At 41.5% G+C, this 18169-nt stretch overlaps 1 protein-coding gene across 3 annotated transcripts in view; it reads left to right on the top strand.

The window, feature by feature from the left end:
- ARSJ (arylsulfatase family member J) overlaps positions 1–18169 on the top strand; it is a 152656-nt gene that overhangs the window by 35143 nt on the left and 99344 nt on the right. For 2 of the 3 annotated variants that reach the window (XR_008430516.1, XR_008430514.1), the window contains one exon: positions 8915–9038. The gene's annotated coding sequence lies outside the window, so the exon portion shown is untranslated. Of the gene's footprint in view, positions 1–8914; positions 9039–11442; positions 13311–18169 lie in introns of those variants that run through there. The other variant, XR_008430517.1, reaches the window with a different exon arrangement.

The raw sequence follows: 18169 nt of genomic DNA on the forward strand, positions 1-18169 counted from the left end.
AGGGAATGAGGAGTGTGCATTTATTTTGTTGTTAAGGAGCAACGAAAAAAAGAAGTGTGTTTAAGGGTATTTCAGAATTCTTGAGGACTTTGGTGAATTTGGTCTGAAATCAAGCATGACATGTCTGGTTATTGGCATCTGTGTTGTTACATGCCCTGCAAACTTGTGATAAATACAGGGTCTCCTCCATACCCTGCTGTTCTGTCCTGTCACTGGGCAGTGTTCTCTGGTGCTTGGCAGTTTATTTCCCAAAATAACTTCTGCAACTTGCAATTCTTCTCTTGTGTTTTAATGTGTCAGTTAGATTTATATTTTTTGGGATGTTCACCAAAGCGATGCCAGCTCCTATCTCTAACATCAGCACTGAGGAATGCACTTCTGGGTGCTGCTTTCAGTAGAACAGGAAATGTGAGTCTTTAACGAGGAGAGGCAAAGCCTTCCAGCTCCGTGTCAGGTGGTTCTTCCTTCACTTTGGGCTTGTGCCAGGATGGCTGCTTGATCACTTAGGTGAATGCTGTAACTTAAGCTCCTTTTCAGTTCAATATCAGTCAAACATTAAATGTTTTGACTGTCTTTTTGCCTCCCCCGTGCTTGGCTGTTGAAAACTGTTCTGTTGTATTTTCCCTCTGATGCTGGTTTATTCTGTTCAGCACAAGTTGGTTTTCAAAAGAATTGTTTCATAAAATTGTTTTCTTAAACTATGTTTAAGAAACTCTGTAATCCTTTATGGAAGATGGTGCAGGTGTTTTGTGTAGAAAGAAAAATGTTATAAGTGTATAAAAAATGTAAATATTTATGTCCTGAATAATGTTATCACAAATATACATGGATGATAAGTATTAATTACAGAAGAAAGTGGTACTGCCATCTGTTGTTATAACTGCTTTGCATTCTAAAATCCTGTCTTAGAGCATGTCATAGTATTTTCTTTCTTCAGCTTGAATTGAGATTTTTTCCCATGCTTTTCTAGAATTGTAATGATATGATTGTGGCTATGATATGAAGGCCACTTGAAAAGAGGGATCAGAAAAAATACCCTGCTTTGCCAAAGTGCAAGTATAAAATGTTGAGATTCAGTCAAGCTTTACTACCTCTATTCTGGAAGGCATTAATTTGGCATTTGATAGTGGAATAGCTTAATAAAAAAAATATATATGTCAAACTTAACAGATTTTTGCCCTGTAGATGTAAAAGTGCTCAAGTAGAGACTTGGAGAGTGTGGATGCTAAATTCTGCCAGGACTGGGTACTCAACTCACCGCACCTAGGACTGCAGTCACTGAGAAACCCTTTCCTGCAATTGGATCCCCTGATAGGCGGAGGTGATTGTGGCACTGATTGTTTCTGGAACAGAGATCCCCTGGAATCAGTTTCTGCCTGTAAGTGAAGACTCTGCTGTGCCTTATGCATACAAGGGAACAAAATGAACTTCACTGCTCTATTATTCATCTTTGGCTTTGTAAGACATTCCTTTAACTAGTTTGTGGCAGTAATAAATGTTTGCTTTCAGCTAGGCACCTCTTCTGCTCTCATTATATACTGAGGAAAGTGATTCCAAGGAAATGAGGGAGTTTATGGGGGGAAAAAAAGCTAGAAGAACTTGAAGGGGCTGTGATATTTCCCTGCTATCCGTGTTGTTCCTTTTCTTACTGATGAATTGGCACAATCATCATCGGGAAACTAGTGCCAAAAGCTTTCTCTTCCAAATGGAGAAACAAGAAGGCAATTATGGAGTGAGCCCATCACAGGGATTTGTCACTGCTTCTGAGAGAGGGTTTTATTGCACAAGGTTTAACTAAGGAAAATCTTCTCTATAGGGTGTGTCACAGCATATAATGGGTGACACTTGATGATTGTTCTTGTTGCTGCTGCCCTGCCTGCAGCTCTGGTGCTGTTCCCTGCAGTCCTGTGTGCTGTGATGTTCCAAATCCCAACTAATCCAATAACAAATCAAGTTCCTGAATATACAAGGTTTAGGATTTGTCTGTATTAACTACCGGGGGACTTTCTGTTCCAAAGTTGGCACACTGAACAGGAAGTCATCTCCTTGAAATTATGAGGATCCTCCAAACACTTCCCATCTAAGCACAGTAATTGTATCCCACCATGGTTTCACCAGACAAAACTCATAGGAATAATCAACTTGGAATGTTAGAAATTCCAAGTATGAATGAAGTGCTGTATTTTTAACTGTGACTGAAGTTTACCACTGAAATACTACATGGAGGGGTTTTTTCCCTGATGAGATTTGTGTTTGTGTCAGTGTATAAGTACAAAAGTAGTGTGGTGTTCTTGTAAGAGATTTTATATAGCATTTGGGAGGTTATACTGCACCTTTGCTCTTGACACATGAATGACAAGTAGGGACAGGAAAAATCGAAAATTAGAGTAAGAATTATGTCCAGCAGACTCAGATGATAAGAATTAAGGAGCATTAGGGAATTAGCCATGTCCACAACTTAGGTGTGCACTTAGCATGGAAAACTGAATTTCCAGCTATGCTTATCTGGTGAGAAATTACAGTGTAGGAAATATGATGTCTGGAGTTACTTTTATTGCCTTTGAATTAAAGACAATTTAATTAAAAACAGGATAAAAAATGATGTAATTACTTGTGCAAATGCAAGAAATGCTGGAAGACATTCCTAAGGACACGAGAATGAAATCTATAAGTCAGAATAATGGAATGGTGGATAAAGGTAGTGCAGGACACATCTTTATATTGACAATGACAGTGTTAGCTTTATGCAGTCATCACCTGGAAGCATATATAAACAATTTTTTTTTTAAGCTACCAACAATTGGAATTGTTCCTCTGAGCGCCATGTAGCTCTCTTGTGTCCCTGTATTGCCACCCTCCATGGTACTCTGTTACACTATTGTATCCCGTTGAACTTGCTGGAATGCATTATGCAAATCTGTGACCGCTCCTTGTGTATCGGCAAGAAAGATCTCGGAAACGCAGGAGCTGCTGCCGAGCTACCGGTGGCAGTCAGAGCACTCGAGCACTGCCACAGTCCGCCCCTTGAGAGCAGGGGGTGGAGGACACGGGCGCTGGGCTGCTGGCCTACCCTTAGCAATGCAGAACAGCCCAAGTGCGCTGCCTCTCATGGTCTGAACAGCGGCTGTCAGTGACCAAAAGAGGGAATTCTCCCCACGGCTGGGACTCTTTAAGAAAATATTGTAATGCACACTGGAGGGGGTGTGTGTGAATGGGGAAATGAACCAATGCTTGGTGTTTACAGGTGGGCAGATCACAGTTCTTCTGTTTGTAATGCTGCACCCAAGCTGACGTGGTGTGTGTGTGTCACAGCTAGGGATGGGGTAGCTGGGTGTTCATAAGCCACAGATTGATTTGATATTAGGTGAACACGGCTCCTGATTGAGCCATGAGCCTATTGAGCTATGACATGTCACTTATCACAGGGTATTGCACTTACCACACTTCTCTTGCCGCAGTGTGTGCCAGATACTCCGGTAATGTCTGAATACTCTGGCTAGGAGAAGTCAAACCTTGTGGTTGCTGTTGCTGCAGCACATGAGTGTTTAGACTTGATTGTCATCAAACCCTGTTGTGGAGTTGCAGTTGCTGCCCTCACTGATGTCATGGCGAGAGAATTTGCCAAGGAAATTCTGTGTCATGCACCTCCACACAGACTTGTGCCCATCATGTGGGGTGTGGAATCACATCCCAGCACGGAGGTCTGTATGGATTCCCAACCTGGAGTGGAGATAAGACTTGAAGGTAGCCCTTCCTGTTCCTGTGCAGTGATCCAAGTTCTCAGTACTCTACACTATAGTCATGGGAGATGGGAGCTATGGCATTTGTCACTGATAACTCATCAGCTTTGCAACCAGGATTTGGGGTGATTTCTTAGCTACTGTGGACACTGAAAAGATGATGAAAAGCCCCTATAATGCAGAAGTATGTTGTATAAAAAGGAGTTGCATGTATGTTCCTTAAGACTTGTGTGTCATTTGCTTAATTTTTAATTATTGTGGGGTGTTAGTTAAACCCTGAGAAGCATTGATTAAAAAAAATTAATTTGCTAGCTACTTGAATTGAAGAGAAATAGCAGCCATGGGTTAATATGAATACGCCCTGTTCCAGCCATAAGCCATTCACAGGGAGAGTGTAGTTCATGATGAGCTTGTTCATTGCTCAGTTTGAAATCCTTCTTGCTTCTTGCAGCATGTCTCGTTCGCAGAGATTTTTGCGAAATGTAAAGTATGGTGCCAGAATTGATGATGATGAAACGCCAGCAGTTTGTATGTTGTAAGTACAGCATGGAAGTGAGAAAACATTGGAAAGGGATAAACACTTAAAGATCAGTTGGCAAGGCTGCAGCTAAATGGTATTCATGTGCTTAGGCCAAGCAAAAATGTAGGGCAGCTTTCGATATCCTGTAAATAAATTGTCAGTCTGAGCCTTCAGAGCTGTCTCAGATCATGAAAAAGGTGCTGCGTTCAGCAAAGAGAGTTGTTGCAAGTTCTTTTCTTCCCAGCTCATTAACTGTGATCGGCAATTGCGACAAGTCGGTGATTCACACCCCCCGTGGTGCCTAGCCAAAACCAGTGCGAGCAGGGGAGTCGAACGCAAAGGCCCCGATACACTTGATGCCCTCTGTGGATCAGATCCTGTCATTTGCAGCAGTAGTCGGGGCTGCTGCGCCAAGAGGGGGCCTGGGCTTGTGACAAAAGCCCGCTGGAATCGCTCTTGCTGTAGGGGTGTTCCTCTGCGCGGGTCACTGAGCAGCCGTAGTGCCAAGGAGACCCTACCCGCTCAGAACCGAGTGGCACGATTTGTTTTGTTACCGGGTGCTCAAGGGGTAGCCTAAGCGCTCTGATCCTGCTGGGATGTAAATGAAGTGCTTGGGAGCAATCATTGATTTTCTGTTTGTGTGTTATCTGTTTCCACCCGTTCTGGAGAAGGCTTGTTGTGTCAAGGACGGGACTCTGTGGCGTTTACATTGCACTCCTGTTCTCTTTCTGCAGAAAGCATTTCCTTGAGCACAAAGCAGCGCTTACCCTTAATGTGAAATGACAGGGATCGCCCGTGCTGGGTTCGTGGTATAAACAGCTCCGAGGTCCCACAGCACGTTTGGTTCTGCAGAGCTTGCAGGGTTGCCACAGAATCTAAACAGTCACATGTGGTTCTAGTTCTGGAAGTTGGTTAGTGCTCTCAGCAACATAATTACCAAGTGAAATACCTTTGGGGAAAGGTGTTGAAATTATTCTTGCTGTGAAGTGGGTTTCTATTTCTGCAGAAAACCCCAGTCTTTGAATTTAGGCTCCCATGACCTATTTGAGACTGTAACCAGCTGACTGTGGATGTACAGAAGTTATTTTCTCTGCTCTTTCTGCTTCCATGCCATGTATGATTCTATCCCTATGAAAAAGAAATGCGTCCTGAATGTTTTGGGAGCTCTGGCCAGGATCTTCAAAACCATCAGGCTGACCACATTGGCATTTCCAGACTCAGGGATGTGTACACGTACACACACACACACACAGGCTTCTACTGAGATGCTTGTCATTCTTCTGCAGTTCATTGCAGTAGGCTGCAGATGATGCTGACTCTCAGAAGCCTGAAGAATGTCCTAGCAACACACATTCCCTCCTAGCCAGTGGGAGTGGGCTTTTAGAGGAATGTAGGTGGACATCCCCTGCTGCCTAACCCTCCAAAGAATACACAATGTCTGCGTTGGAGACAGCTTGCATAATCAGGCAGTTTTCTTTTATGAAGGGAGTGTTTTTTCTCTTCAGTACTTGATAGTTTCCTTTAAGACCATGAACATGTATTCTCTTTGGTGTCTTGACAGACTTACTGATCCATAAGTCACAAGTATTGGACAGTGTTCTCTGGTGTAGTTCAAAATGCCCTTTAGTAGCTACAGTTGCCAGAAACAGCTGCCTATTGCAGCAAGTATGCTGAAGGCATTTGTTTTAACTTGGAAATATAAAAGGGAGAAGAGAGACCAAGAAAGAAAGTATTGACTGTAGTTGTAGAAGGGAGGCTCAATGCTAGTCAGTAGTAACCATTTGTGAAAGGCTTCTTCTGCTTACTAAAACAGACGTTAAATATGGTGGAGGTTGAGCCAATTGTTTAGTTCCACCATACAAAAAAGAAGTGGGTGTCCTGGAAAACAGCTCCCTGCCAGTGTCCAGAGTGGAGCAAATGAACTCAAAAAAATGTGTGTAGGCCACATGGTCATCTGAGGATTTGTTTTGATTTTTTCAGTCCTTCTATGTTGCTTTGTTGTCTGCATAATGTGATAAGTTGTTCTTCTGTCAGCAGGATGGAATATTCTGAACCACTGATTTAATGAAGATTTTTATTAGATTCTATTTGCTTTTCAAAGATTAGAGAATTAAGAAATCAAGTGATAAGCACAGCAAGGGAGATGAAATGAGTAAATGAGGGGGGGAGAGGCAAAGGGGAGGAGATAAATATTCCTGTCTATTTCCCTGAGAAAATCTTAATCTTGGCAGTCTGTGCATATCCAGTCCTTCAACAAGTGGAAAGGACACCTGCCTCTGCATACCTCACTATGGTGAGATAGAGCAGTTTGTTTCTGCAGCTGCACAGTTCCTGCATTGCTGGAAATAACCTTTGCTCTCACCCTGGCTGGGTGACATGGAGCCGGTGGTGTCTGTCCTCTGCTTTCTTTTATGAGCCTTCTTACCAAGTTTATTACTTCTGTCCCTTGACTGAGGTTGCCTGTGCTTTAAAAACCCACAAGAAATAGGGGCAGAAAGAAAAAGTACTTGATGTTTATTATTTGTTTAGGGACCATGACTAGTGGCACCAAGGACCCAGCAGTGTCATACTAAATTGTGGTTTCTGTTCCAGCATTCATTCTGATACTCTCTGCATTTTCAAACAAGGGTCAAGGCTTAACTAGCAGTGGTTTGGTCTGGGTTCTGAGAAATCTGCTCTTAAACTAATTACAACGGGAACAAATATGAAAATCAAGTATTAGTTCTGATCTCTAGCATCTTGTATTATTTAGCTGACCAGTCAGGGAGATCATCAGCTGGTTCTACTGCTTCATGAGAAAAAAACATGCAACTTGCATAGCAACCCCATATTAAAATGCTTATTAAGAAAATAAGTACAAGTGTGCTGACACAAGAGCGAACAGTGGGTTGCAGTAAAACACCAGTTTGTAATTTCATGTGCTGTGTTTCCCAGTTGGGATGTCAGTTTTACTGCAAACACTTCTGGGAATGCCAAGCAATACCTTTAGATTTAAGTAGGGAGTGGCTGAATCCAGCCCTTCTATAATCCATGATCAACGTCCGTGTAAGAATTAAAATCATCATGTAATAGCACTGGTGCTCTCAATCTTTTAATTTCTTTTTTTATGGGCTGCATCCTGCAGTGCTGTGTGGCTCTTGAAAGAGGTTAGGGTCTATCATCCTTTGTCCACAGGGGCACTCTGTGGCAAACCCCCATGTTCCAGTTCCCAGCTCATCCAGATCACACACTTGCCTCCAAGGGTTGTTTCTTCCATTATCTTGCATGTCTGGAGAGCTGCTCATTTGTTTGTTTTGCCCAGCACAGAATATATTATGAGGTCAGATTACCACACCAAGTCAGGATGCTCTCAGGGTGTGCATCCAGCATCCGGGAACTGCAAGCCCTCCCAAATTCCCTTATCTAAATGGTGTCATAGGAAAGGAATGACATGCCTCAAAAATGTTGTAACTCACCAAAACAAGTTACCGTGTGTTCAGTGCTCTGTATGTTACTGACTAAGAGACCTTCCAATGCACGTTTAACCTGGATGTTTTTTCCTTTTGGAAGAAACCTGCTGGAAGTGCCAGAAATGTGTACGTGCACCATGGGTGTGCTCGGGTGATGCAGACCAACAAGTCATGGGTGAGGTATCAGAAGATCTTGGGTGTTTGCAGATGTCACAGCAGAAGACCATGTGTCATGGAGCAGCCTGAGGGAATGGGGACAACTCTGTGTCCACCCATGAATAAAGGTTGATTTATGTGCACATGGGAGAAGGGTAGAAAGGCCCAATGCAGCAACACAATCCACATGAGTGTTACAAAAATTAGTAACAAACCATCTCAAAAGCACTGTTATGTAGGAGAAAAGGTTCTGACCTGCAGCTATATGTCAGGGAATAATCATTCCTGAACTCACCACTGGCCAAGGGAGATTAGATCCTGAACTGTTAATGAAAAATCATGAGAACATGCGGAAGTTGTTTTTATCTAGTGTTTTCCTTTTCCTATATTTAAGTGCTTATTTTGAATACCTTTTCCTGTAAAAAGAGGAATAGATGGCTATCATATTATTCTCCAGAAACACTGTTGAATGTATGCCAGTTTACACAGTATTGAAGAATAGGCTTGAACAGAAACCTCAGACACCTGTGGGTTTGGTTGAAGTACAGCTCTGCCTTACATACAAGAGCATGTGAGTGTTGTCTCAAATGCACAGGCACTCCTCAGACATGACTTTGAGTTTTAACAAAAATTATGTTGATTTAGTAGCTTTATTGCTTTTTTTCCTTACTGATAACCCAGTGAAGAAACAAAGATAGAAATCTTTGTGTTCCTTCAATACATGAAGGTGCAATTTCCCAGATTATCTGGGACAATATGTATGATTATACCATTTTAGACATGGGATAAGTTCTGGACTAAAAGGAATATTTATATTCTTGCAAATACTAGGGTTTTCCTTACTGTAACTTCTGGACAGGCATTTAAATAATACAAGTTTTGATTGGTCAGTTTATCCGAACTGTTTAAATGCTTGACATGTGTAAGCCAGTGTTTCAGAGCACTTTGTTTTTTTCTGGCATTAAAATCCCTATGTAAAATCCAAGTCCTCATCTGTAATTAATGGAAAATCACTTCTAATTGTCCTATGTTGCTATTATTTTTTACAGCACTCTTGTACAACTCCATTACTCAGGTTACTCATGAAGATCTGGATTCAGCTGCCCTGCCCTGATTTCAGTTTCCAGTTCTGACATGGGATGGCTCCTTTTACAGCTCCCTGTGAACAGTCAGGTATGTATGAGTTCTTGCTGAGTAGGCTTGTGTGGCACAAAGTATACATTCTGGTATTTACCAAGTCACAAATGTCAACATCACAAATATTCTACGCCCCCGTGCTACGGAAAAAAAATGGTTCTTTGTGAGGAGAACTGGTTCTGTCTTACCATCTGTTTCTTGGAATATTTTAGGTATTCTGTAATTCAGAAATAATTGAGCAAGTCAAAATACTTGAGGATAACAAAAGACTTCTAGTAAACTAAAGTTTTGTTCTTAGAAGTAGTAGGGATAATTAACTTCAAAGGAGTACAGAAGGAGGCTCTGGCTCCTTTGTACGCTGATTAGGTAAGAGAGGTGTGTCCTTGAGGTTAACTCTGAGTGCAAGTGAAGCTCTCATGAGAGCACATGTGAAAAATGGATCAGAATGCTTTGTCAGAGTTGCTTTTAGGTAGCAACTGAATATGCTGGACCGTTAAGAGGTTTCCCAGTATTTGTTTAGGGTAAGTACCTCCCAATCTGCAGTTACAGAATACTGCAGCTCAGAGCAGCGTGGGCCAACCAGTTAGAAAAACTTGTTGGAGACTACATAAAATACGGCCTTCACACACTGCAGCATTTATGGGGTCTAATCTTTCAACCTATCAATGCTAACATCTGATTACTGTGTTTTTGCATGCTGCAGTCAACACTTGGTGTATTCATTTTATAGACACTTGTATACTTACAGGCTCATTTGAATATACATTGGTGCTTTTGTCAATACAACAGCTTCAGAAAAACACAGCTCAGCTAATTTTCCTGATCGATCTGGAAGTTAACCGGATGGCAAAGAAAGGAAAAGAAATCTTGAATGAATGATGTGAAAACAATCCTGGCTTTTGTTTCTGGAATTGCTTATGTACTGTGGTGGTATTCTTTAGGGGGATCCACAAATAGAGAGGGGAGAACTATTAACACAGGTAAACTGGACTAAGGCTCTTGGAGAAGTATTGTAGTAAGGATGCAGCACAGAATTGAGTCCTTGTGGACAAGTTCATTAAGGCATTTGGCATTTTAAACTATACTGAACTGTCTTGTAGCAAGTGTTCTTATGACAAGAATTGTCTAGTGTAACAGTGGAGGATATATTAGTAATTGAGTAGAAAAGGAAGCAAGATTTGGAAACAGTTTTTATCGCTTTTAGTCCTCTGTTAAATAGTTGATGTATCCTTTGAAAGTAAAAAGCTGTGAGAATCTGATAGTTTTCTGCTTAAAAAAAATAAAATCAAGCTCTTTGTACTAACATGCTTTGACATGCAGTAAGGAGCATTTCATTAACATCTTTTAAGCAGGGGCTGTGTTTTGTGGAGTAATCAGAAACCAAGGTTATCATTTGTGCTGCAGTGACACCCACAAATGGCCTCTGGACCCTTGGTACATGAGAGAGCTGGTCCCTGCCTTCAGGTACCTCCCAGCTAATTGCCAGTGATGCACTGGAGGTGGGGAAGATGAGATGGAGGATAAAGGTAATTGACAGCGCCATCGAGCTGGGTTACCCTGGTGCCAAGCCTGCAATTATCAGCAGTGTTGGCAAACACAGGCCCCCACCCACCAAGCAGGGCCCGAAGCAAAGGCTACCAGCTGACCGAGAAGGAGTTCCTTGCTCCTCCACGACTGCTGTTTCTCAAGCAGATGTCGGGGAGGAGATCCTGGATCATTGCTCCCGGGTAGGTAGTGTCATACTGCTGAACAGGAGCTCCGGTGGCAGCTCAAAGTGGCACTCAAAGGTCTGCAGTGGGACTCCTGCCATGCAGCTGTGAGAGAGGCAAGTCTTTCAGTGAGGAAGGAAGAGCACTTTGAGGTTGGAACTTCAATTAGAACTCCAGAGAATTAGAGTGGAAAATGCTGCTTTAAATTAGTACTGTTCAGGAATGTCCATATCCATAAAGCCTTGCTTTCTCACATTTAATTTTTTTCTCATCTTGTTGGATAGATGACCTTTTTAAATCAGCAGACATAAGTTAATGGAGCTGCATTTATAGTGATTATTCATTTCTACTTAGGGAAAGAGGTCTACTTACAACAAAGTCAAGGAAGTTGAAAGGAAGGCTGCTGTAGCATGCCCATGGTACTGTTCTAGTTCTTGTGCTTTAGTGGTAGAAAAGGGAGTTGTCATCTGCTGATAACCAAATAACCTGATGATATCTTTGAGGCATTTCCCATTTTCTGCTTTACGGTCTTCACTGGGAGAATAAATTTCCCTACTGCACACTTTACCCCTTGTCTTTCCTACATGTACACTTGAGTAATCCTGCTGAAATTAATTCATTAAAACTCGAATTTTAACATGTATTTTTCCTCCCTCAGTCGATGTAAGGTAGCATCACAATCTGCATTCAGTGGTTTCCAAGGGCACCCTGACGCTGAGTTGTGCTTTCAGGCTGATACAAGCAGAGGCTGCTTTGTGCTGTCATTGCCAAAAATGAAGACGCACGGCAGGGCCAGAAAGCACCTTTCACTGTTGAAGCTTAATGAACTCTTCTGTATTAGTGACCACTGCTAGTTTGGGACATGCCTTGTGACAGTCACTGCCACCGTATTCTTAGAGCTGGGGACTGATCGAAATGCAGCGTGAGCAGCTGTTTGGGTGCGTGCAGAGAGAGGCGGTGTCTTAGGCATTTGGAGAATCCGAGCTGCAGGTCCCGATGCCGCTCCGCAGCAGGGGACCTACAGAACCTGCGGTGAAGGCATTTACGGCTCGTGGAGGACCTCTAGAGAGCAAAAGTAGGAAATGGTCATTCCTTGCTGTCCTGTGTTCCTGCGGCGCTGGGCCAGCGCGCACAGGAGTATCCCTGTAAGAAAGCTCAAAGGCTTTGTGTTTACACAAGAATTGAGTCTTCTTGTGGAAACCTGGGTCTTACAGTTCGTGGGTTTACAGGAACTTTCAGTTTATTTTCTTATTATGGAAGTGTCTGAGCACATAGATCATTATTTTCCTTGCTACAGCGATTATCCAAGAGTCTGGATGCTAGATAGACCTGCACTGGTGTTTGAAATCCATCTTCACATATGACTAAAATGTACTGTCTTGTCAGTAAATACCTGATTTTGGTCAAGTTGCAACTCACAGTAGCCATTCTCATCTAAGTGCAGGTGTCATTTAATAACATGCCAGTCTTTCTTACAGTCTTGGGGCTTAAGAAGGATCCATTTGTGCAGAATGCCCAAGAGTAGGAGCTGCTGCACTGCATAGAGGATCAGGAATGTTTATATTGAAGTCCCTTCTTGGTCTCTAACATGTTTCAACTCCTTCATTTTACAGTAGGAGCACTGGTTACACGTATGTGCTTTTAAAAATTTTTTTCTGCCTTTTTATTGCTTTTCATGATAAGTAAAAATATACTTTCAGCTGAACTGATTGCAGATAGGGAGAGTGTTTAACAGAGTTCCTCACTAACACAGTTCTCTTTAACCAGGCAGCTGCAATATCTGTGTCCTTATGTTCCTGTGTTTGGGTTGGGGTAGTTCTATTCAGAGAAATGAGCACTCGCTTGATGAGTTTTTTAATAATTTTTTTTTGCACTAAAACTTTGACTTGGAGATAAACAGATTAAATAGTAAAATGTTTAAAATTAGAAGGACTTGATAAGAGGCTTTGATGTGATAAACTAATTTCTCAAATAGGTTAACATTGTTTGAATCACCTGTTACTGAGACATCTGAGAACATCACTTACTATCCTATGAAATTATAGCTTTCAAATCCAGAATAAAATTCACCAAAAGCCCTTATAAGGAAAAAACACATTTTTTTTTTTTTAAGAACACCTGCTTGAAATGTCATTTGAGTATCTGTGTGCTGAGAAGTGCCAAAAGTAGATTAACTCTTCCTGGGATATAGTGAAGTCATCAACAGGACCACAACATTTCAGTACTTTTTGTCATGATTATAAATTCAGAATTAGCTTGTTTACTTGCCTTGAGTCAAATTAATCCAAATATTGAGAGTGCACGTGATGAAAAAGGGCTGCTAGAAACAGAGAAATAAAAAGAAAGCTGTGTTTTGCTCCCTCATACCAAGACTATAAAAGGATTAGAAATTGTTGTAAAATAAATCCTTGGGAAAATGTCTCAATAAAGAACTGTAGATTTTATTGACACTTAATAGGATATTTTGTGAGGAACCCTCATATCTTTTGACATCTTTCAAGCATTACTCAAATCACATATTGGAAGGGCTGCAGGTATTTTCATGTCTATGCTAACATTTTGTAACTGTCTCTGGAGCCATGTGTAATTCTTTCAAAGAGAAAAGAGCCAAATAAGTAAATCTTGGAAGGAAAAACCTGTTTCAAGGATTATTTCCTATTTGAATGGTTTGTATTCAGCCTGTCCTATTATTCATGTAGTTCAATAGCTCTTCCACCTGAAGATGTCAGTGTTCTACAGATATTGAGCCAAACCCTACTGAAATAGATGATTAAAGTTATTATTCTTGTCAGAGTAAGTACCTAATACTTATGTAGGATTATGTTGCTATGAAAGAAATCTACTATTTCTAAGCGAGTCTTTGGTTGCACTTCTTACATGTTTTTCATGACTATTTAATTTCCTGTAGAAGATTTGAGTTGAGCTCCAGAAAGCAGAAATGAGAATATTTGGTAAGTATCTTTGATAATCTGAAATAATATAAAAGCTAAAGAAGAGGAGGCTAAGAAGCAAATATGGGCAGCTGCTATCACTTATTTTGTGAAAGCAGTCAGGTTCTAGCAGACAATCAGCTGCCAAGTACCTTGTCCCTTTGCTAGGACAATGTCATGTTACAGTTGAGCAGGTGTATTGATGGAGAAATGGGAGACCACAGACAATCCAGGTTCTCCTCATTTAATATTTGTTTCAAAGGAAATTCATTGAGCTCTAGTGATGTAAATGTTTTTATTTGCAATGCAGGGTACAAATTATGTATTTCTATTCTTGGGCAGTCAGTCTTGTAAAAGATGAAAAAAACATCTATGATTTGCGTGCAGACATCACAGCGTTCAGAGTCACAGAAAAGGCAAAGGTAGGGTCACCGTGGGCAAGTCCTGGGTCAGTCCTGCTAAACTGAAGGAGAGCTTTAGTTCTCAAATTCCCTGTGCAGGCTCTTTGGTTTGCTGAGGAGACATAGCAAAGACTTTGTGTCAAAATGGGCAGCAAAGTGCAACTCGTTCTGACCAAGTACGTTATCTGGCTTTGATGTTGTAAGGAGATCAAACAGTGAGGTGAGCATGAGCTTTCATGTCATTGGGGTGAAAGCTGAACATTACAGGTCCGGTCATGGGTGTGAAAGTTGATATAAGGTCTCGGAGGGACTCCCACCTTCCCCGTCAAAATTCACAATGCCATTTTGTTCTCATGAAGACAAGAAATCGCGGAATTGGGTGGTTTTCCTTTCTGCCCCGCTTTTGAGCGCAAGGCCGTAAAGCGGATCCGGCTGCACTTGCAGGCAATGCCCACAAGGTGGCACTCAGGCAACACGGACAGAGGCAAAGCATCGTTCCCTTCCTTCGTTACCCTGCTGGAGAATTGGGGTGCTTTGGAAATGGAATGCTGATTGAGAAATGCGGTCTTTAAATCTAAATTACTCACCAAAGTGCAATTGCTTCATGCAAAACTATTTTCTATTAGGTATATCAAGTCATGTAATGATCAACTTTATGAAATACCCTTAGCACTATTCCATTTAGTAGCTAAGGGATTAAGAAAAATGCTAACCTCTGTGGAAGACCCTCAGAATACTTTTATTAGGAGATTATTATATTTTTACCTGTACCTGAACTGGCTGCCTGCTTTATTCTCTGAACTCTAATGAAACTTCGTGAAAGTTTAATACAAAATTTCATGTCTTGAATAATTTCACATTTCCTAATTTCCAGCCTAAACTTATCAAGGATCAGTTTATAATTATTTCTTCTTGCATCTGCATGGTTTTACAGACTCTGCATGTAGTGAATTGGTGAGAAAGGGGTCTTGTGTCCTCTCTGGTGGACTCTGAAAATCAACACCAACTGCAGCCCATTTCAAGTTCCCCTTCCTTTAGCTTTCCATGACAGGAAAAAGGCATGGCCAGCTCCTGGTTTGCTGCTGGACGAGTTGGCAGCAAATAGGCAATGTATCACTGACCTGAGCAGCTCTGTCAGGTACAAGAGGTGAATTAAAGGTGGCAGCTGTGTAACAGGAATCCAAATTGCAGGGCTGAAAGTGAGAGAAAATAGACATCTGCTCATCAAATACAAGCTGCTTCTGAAATCTGTTGGAAGAAAAGATGGCATCCCATTCCTCAAGTGCTTCAAGTATGTGGCACTTTGGAACCTTATGGTTTAGCTGGAATTTCCTAGGGTAACACCAGATATGCTGTGCTTCCATCCCAAAATGTAGTTGGTTTAAATCTTTTATGGGGCACAGTCACAAGACCATCCCTGTCAGGAGTAGGAGGCATTTGATTTTTCTCCCTGGTGTTTTACTCCCAAATCTCATAAATGCATGTGATAGGATGGTGAGACTGAGCAAACTGAGCTGCTGGTTTAAGATACTGCTCTGATCTAGCACAACCTTACTGCTCTGGTCTGAGACCAGGCTCTGCTGGTACTTCAACATTTGTGCCATACCTCTGGATTTACACAGCTAAAATGCTGAACAAGGGTGTCCAGAATGTGTGTGTGGAGCTGATGGAATAAAAACACAATATGCAAGTCTGTCAATATCAGTGTGCCTCGATAGCAGCTCTGATTCAAGCATATGAAAGAAAATGGGACTTCATTTTTCCACCCCTTCAGTTCAAAGGCTGTTAGAATAACCTTTTAATTCCACTTCTTTTATTCCTCTTCAATTTATATTAAGTAACTGAAGTGAGAGGAAGGGAATACAATTCATCCTTCAAGAGAAGAAAACTCAGGAACAGTGCCAATGAAGTTGAGTCATGTAAAGCTCATAAGTTGGCTAAATATTTTATTGCTTTATTCTCTTCTCTTTAGTCAGTGCTCATATCCCTAATAACACACAAGGCACTCAAAATTTGGCAATGTTTTCAGGCAATGCCTTGGTAGAAAAAAACCTGTTTAGGAAAGGGGGGAAAAAAAGGAGACCTGGCAGTTCTGCTTCCTTGTTTTAGATAATGAGCTTGACTGCCTGTTTGCGATAATTAGATCCAAATGAGGTTGTACTTGGTGTTGAACTGTTAGAGTTTGAAAGAGGAAAAAATCCCAGTTCAAGATGAAAAGCTGAAAAGTATAGAGTATTTGTAGCAACTGCATCCCTGGTAGTGTTTTTTTTTTTTTTTTTTGACTGCATGAAATCCTTGGGAATCTCAGCAATTTATCAGGGTGTATGGATTCAGCCCTGTAGGGCTGAGCAGTGTTGAGGTAGAAATTATTTCTGAAACTTGAGGAAGATAGCTCACTTCTGACTTAACTTTCAGGAGCAATCTTTCACCTATTTCTAAAAGAGAGATAGCCATTATGGGTTGTCTCTGGCTTCTCAGCCTGAAGAAGCTGAGGTGTAGGCAAAAATCAGTGAGACTTCCCACATAAGTCAACCTGCCTTTGTCTTTATCTCAGGTGTCAAAAGCTCAGAGTTGTCACCAGAGAAGACTGTGGGTGTTACTGAAAGCTGTAACTTGCCCAGCACCCAAAAACATGACTGGTCTTTCTCCCAGTAAGAGGTCTGTGGCCATGCAGATGAAATGGGATTATTGATATATGTGCCAAAATCCTGCAGCAGCATAACAGTAGCTATGAAAAAGAATGACTAATATTAATTCTTAATTATTTGGATTCAGTTTTTGGTATGTAGAGAGATCTTCTGCCACAGGAAGCTTCATAAATATCATTGCATTATGACACTTAATTTATTCCACTGCTATGGAGTGGCCTTAATTTACCAGCCCCTTTGATCCTAGTACACAGGATCTGCTTCTGAAAATTATTATTTCTTACACAATGAATTTGTCTTCTCTATGCTCCCCAGATGGGCTGGAGGCAGTCCCATCCCCTTTGTTTTTCTGGACTGGGAGTTGGTTTCTAAATTCCAGTGGCACATCCTAGAGCCTTTAATCTTCCCCTGCTACCTCAGTGCCTACCAAAGAGTCCATCAGTCTGCAGCCAGCATCACTTGCATAGTCAGATGTGTTTGGCACAGGGCAGAGTATGCCAGGAAAGCTCATCAAGAATTTGTGTCGTGTCAAAGCTGAGGGATGAGGTTAGTCTCTGTTAGTCAGCAAAGATTCGGGGAAAATCCATCTTCCCAGAGCATCCCCAAGCCTTAATTGGAGAACAGATTCATTCTCAAACAAGTCAGGATGCTGTCAAGTTTTGGAAAAGTCAAAATCATCTCTTATTTTTGTTTCTCATCTCCTACTTTAAGTCTCTATCACTAGATGTCGTGAGTTCTGTAATGCCTCATGTGAAACTTGACATTCTTGATTAAAACCTACAAATACTGATTTTACCTAGAGAAGAAATATGTGTAAAATAGATTGTGTTTAATCATTGTCTGGGCTGGAAAAGGCAGGTGGTTCACCTGGGAAGCTTTCTTTGCACCAAAGCCTCAGGACAGGACAGGAGACAGAACTGGCCCCACTTCTCAGTGGAGCAAAAAACCAGATGACTTGCTAAAACAAAAATGCAACCGATTATCAGCATGCTGTCTTGGGAAACCTGCTTTTGTGGCTTTCTCAGCACTCTGTGTATAAAAATAATAATTAGGAAATGGGGTTTTTATGGTGGAAGTTGTTCAAAATTGGCCTGGAATACTGTTTTTTAATTTCTGATGTTGAGAGTAACCTTCTTGGCAAAGCATTCCTCACGCAATAGAAACGTGTGTGGAGTAGGTCATATGTAAAAGCATATAGGGGATGTACGAGTCATCCCCGAGACACGTTTGGTTTATGAGCAGGAGTAAATTGAAAACACGGATTGGAACATCTGGATGCAGTGCTTTTAGATGACTCTTTGCAGGAAGGCACAAGTGAGGATTGCTGATGTTGCAATTTTAGGCCTGTTTGCAGGCAGCAAGGAGTTTGCCAAGAGTTGAAGCCTCACGAACATCCTGTCACTGCTTGCAGTGCTGAGGCAGAAGAGCAGCCAGCAGAGCTGGACACCTCATTGTCAGTCCCAGCTCAGCTCATCTATT

Source organism: Vidua chalybeata, chromosome 4 (genome assembly GCF_026979565.1).
Source record: "Vidua chalybeata isolate OUT-0048 chromosome 4, bVidCha1 merged haplotype, whole genome shotgun sequence".
Classification (NCBI taxonomy): Eukaryota; Metazoa; Chordata; class Aves; order Passeriformes; family Viduidae; genus Vidua; species Vidua chalybeata.